Consider the following 4,266-nt stretch of genomic DNA (forward strand, 5'->3'; position numbering starts at 1 on the left):
AACTCATGCATCTCAGTCGGTACCAAACAGTATGGTGCCTTGGAAATCAGAGTCGCACCTGGCACTAAGTCAATCATGAACTCAATCTACCTCTCGGGAGGAACATCGGGTAACTCCTCTAGAAACACATCAGCAAACTCCCTAACAACTGGAAGATCTAAAACTAATGACTTCTCCCTAACCCGTGTATCAACCATGTAGGCAAGATAACCCATAAAACCATGTTGAACATACTAAACAAAACCCTTACCCAATCATGGTACCCTCTCCATAGATGATTAGTTCTCCCCTAATTGAGTTCAAATTACCATTCGCTAACCCTCACCGTCAATCATAGCACCAAACCTGCTCAGCTAATCCATCCTTGCTATTACGCACGAAAAAGGCACCTGAAGATCTCCAAGACACAACCCTTGTACACTATGGATGCAGAAATCCCATGTTTGTTGGCGATAGAAACACGCAATAGATACTCCAACTCTCCAAGGGTCATATCAAAATCCCTACTGAAAGACTTAGCTAAAAAGGTCCAACTTGTGCCCGAGTCAAATAACACAAGATCAGACAAAGAATTCTCTAAGAATGTACCTATTATAAACATAAACGTAATCATACCATAAAATAGTTGATAGAGTCATAAATGTAAACAAACCAGTAACGACGTCTGAGGCCACCTTAGCCTCCTCTACCGTGAGTTGAAAAGAATGTCTAGTCCTCAGGGGTTCTGCCCTAACTTGGTGCCTATCAGTGATCCCCAAAGTAGTTGGTGTTGGAGCCTATTTTGGCCCCACATTGAGAAAAGGACACTTGGCCTTAATATGGCCAACTTGCTGATAGGGATAACAGATCCTGGTGGTCGGTACGGGAACCTATTGGTCACAGTCCTTGTCCTAATGTCTATCCTTGCTACATTTGTGGCACCCAAAAGAAGATCTACATGAACCTTTCCACACTTGCCACAAGTGTGGCCCTTCTCACTCCCAGATGTCACATAAGCGGCCTTGAATTGCTTCGTTGCTGGCTATGTCAGCACTTGAGCCTGCCTTCGCTCCCTTGCATGGAGCTCCAACTCAATCTCCTGCCTCCTCGCGATCTACGGTAGCTCCACAAGTGTACCATAATGTCGATTAGACACAAACTGGTGGATGTCCATCTTGAGTATGGTCATAAGTAGCAAACTTAGGAAAAATAGTGCTCTCTCAGTAGACATCTTGGTTATCTCCATTACCAAATCAGTCCACTGCCTCAAGTCCAGATACTCCTAGGAAAATCTCTTCCTCTAAACCAATGGAACATTTCTCGTACAGAAAATCTCAAAGAACTAGTACCATGAAATAGCAACCTTCTGCTCCAGAGTGTAGGAGCTAGCAACCAACCTCAACCAATCATTTTCCCCCAACCAAAGAGGGTTCAGGGAGCACTTGACCTTCTGGTCAGCTAGGCAGGAGCAATCAAGAAACATCCCTCAACATTGGACAACCACCTCATAGAAATGATTGGATCCTAAACCCCATCGAACATCATGGGTTTCGTATTGTTGAAGTCCCCGTAGTGGAATGCTCTTTCTCCACGTACCCCAGCAGGCAAAATAGTCGTGGTAGCTGCAAAAAGATCAGTCTCATAAAGTGTAGCATAATAGGCATCAAAGTACTCAATCATGGTGTTCTTGATAGACCCAAACAACTCTGATATAAATCCCTGTATGACAGTCGCAATCTCAGAAGAAATCAACGCCCTAATCTCATCCTCAGTCAACAATAGCCTATCCTGGCCACTTGCTCCAGCTCCTGATCCGGATCTCGTCATAAACACCATACGGAAAATAAACCATAAAATATCAGATAAGGTTCATTTCATACCATATGAGATATTCTATATAACGAAACCCTAGGGTTTGTGAATTCCATGTTACGAGTACGGGTCCTATGCTTCCGGTAGTATGGATGCATACTACTTTCCACACCTACCCGTATTTGTCTTAGAAGATCATAACAACAACCCTAACTAAACACAATAGAATACACATACATCCTATTCTCACTCCCTAGAGAAAGGCTAGACATTCCTCAACTAGCCAACTGGTTACACATAACCCATCCATGGAACTTCCAACACTTGCAAAAAATGCATCCTGGGAACTACATATTCCCTAGTCTACCATAGGATCCACACCTCACCCTACCATCAACTTCCAAACGACCCCCATTGGTTCCGGTTAACTATTGCATGAATACAATCATATGCAACATAACATAAATAATCTTAGATTAAGAGATTCAACCCTACAACGATTAGACTCAGACAAGAGTTATGCAGTAGGACCAAATCATTCACTCTAAAATCATTTAACCCATGCAACACGTGACTTAACATATTCAATTAATAGGTGATTCACACCAGAAAGAGTCCTACAACAATAATAAATAAAACTCTATATGAAATAAGTCATCATACATCAGGTAATTCTATCATGTAATTCCTGAAGATCCTTATCCTACAACTAGCATGCTATTTAACCATATCATAACAAATAATAGTGTGGGTAACTTGGGGTATAATTTCTTTCCTGGATGATCATATACATCGCACCATTCCTTGGTTGTTTATAAAAACACTTTTGAAAACCATTTAAAAACTTTTGCAGTTCCCTAGTTTGTGTCTGGATTCACAAGAATGTTCATCCAATTCTTTCAAACCAAGGCTCTGATTCCAACTTGTAACATTCCAAAAATCTAAGTAATTTAAAATTTTCAAAATCAACCATTAACCAATATTATTTACAAAAAGAGTCATTGTTTCAAAAGCATTATCTCAAAATTAGAGTTTTCCCAAAGCCTAATGATATAAAATAGGAAGATGTGCATGATCACGCCTTTGCTTTTCCACGGTTCTCAGATGAAACTGAAACAATAAACTAAAAACTGTATGTCAAAGCTTCGTGAGTTCCCCCAAACTACCAGCACAACACATATCAAACAAGCATATGAATATGAACAACAAGCCTCTCATGGGTTGTGTTATTCTCTAGAGTGCTTTGCAAATTCTTTAATTAAATCTTTAATTATAGAGAGATCTTTCTATGTCATTGGTCCTTAAGAATCAAGGAGTCGTCTTGTGGTCACATTTACCCCATCATAGAATGTGGATACTTATTGTTGCACGTTTAAGCAATGTTGAGGACAAATTCTTAAAAGTCCATTGTATCTTTCCATGGCTTCATATAAGGAATCACAATCATTTTGTTGGAAATTAGCAATCTTCGTATAAGGACTCACCATCGTTCTGCTAAGTTCTTATACTTCTAGGTGCTAACAGCTTCAACCATATTTTTTCACCTCTAGCAAGTGTCACTGGAAGCATCCTTAATAAAAGTACATCTCTTGCAACATTTGGAACACTGAAATAGTTTGCAATGTCTAATACTTCATCGATGTGCTTGAAGGAATCTTCATAATCCTTCCGAGAAAATGGTATGTCTCTAAGCATAGCGAGAATGTGTCCCTTGAGATAAAAGTTTGTGGCAGCTGGTACTGTTGGTGGCACAAGACCTGGATCGTTGTCATTTCATAGTCTCCTTCATCATGGTCGTGATGCCTGCCATCTCTTTAACTTTCCTTTTGACCTCTTCTTTTTATTTGTATTATGTTCCTGGATTGTAATCGAATCCTTTCTTGTTTGGAGTTCTTTCAAAGTTGTCAAACATGTCAAATTGGAAGGTGCTACAACCTTTTTATCCCTCTTCTTATGGAATGCGGATTCTTGATATTCAAGTGGTGATATGATGGGAAGTTGTGATCACCTGGTCATAAATCATTGAAAAACAAAACAAAACAAAAAACTTAAAAACGAACTAAAATAAAAATAAATAAAAATTAAAAAGGCAAAACTCACATCATGAGAGGTAAAGCTCACGTCATGACAACTTAAAAACATAACAATTTATTAAATGCAAAAAATTAACTTTTTGCGGTTTTCACACCACAAAAGGATCGATTAACCTAAAGCAATTAAATTATCAATGGAAATCACTATTCTCCAGAAACGGGGCCGAAAACTTGATGTGCACAAATATATACCTACCAGTTTTAAAATTATAAACCTAACTAACTTATCTACTAAATCATTTATAAGCAGTGTACCTACTCAGTTTATATTATAGGAAAATAAGTTGGGTATCGAACACATGGAATAATATTTTAGCTAATAAAATAACTACTAAAAGTTAATTTGAAAGCAATAACTAAAAAGGGGGTTTTATCTGATTTT

General features: G+C 38.6%; 1 pseudogene; it reads left to right on the forward strand.

The window, feature by feature from the left end:
• The first annotated feature begins 3,165 nt into the window (after positions 1–3,165).
• LOC145028009 (small nucleolar RNA R71) lies at positions 3,166–3,265 on the forward strand (annotated as a pseudogene).
• The last annotated feature ends 1,001 nt before the right edge of the window (positions 3,266–4,266 follow it).

This window comes from Lactuca saligna, chromosome 1, assembly GCF_052625555.1.
Source record: "Lactuca saligna cultivar CGN05327 chromosome 1, ASM5262555v1, whole genome shotgun sequence".
In the NCBI taxonomy this organism is placed as follows: domain Eukaryota; kingdom Viridiplantae; phylum Streptophyta; class Magnoliopsida; order Asterales; family Asteraceae; genus Lactuca; species Lactuca saligna.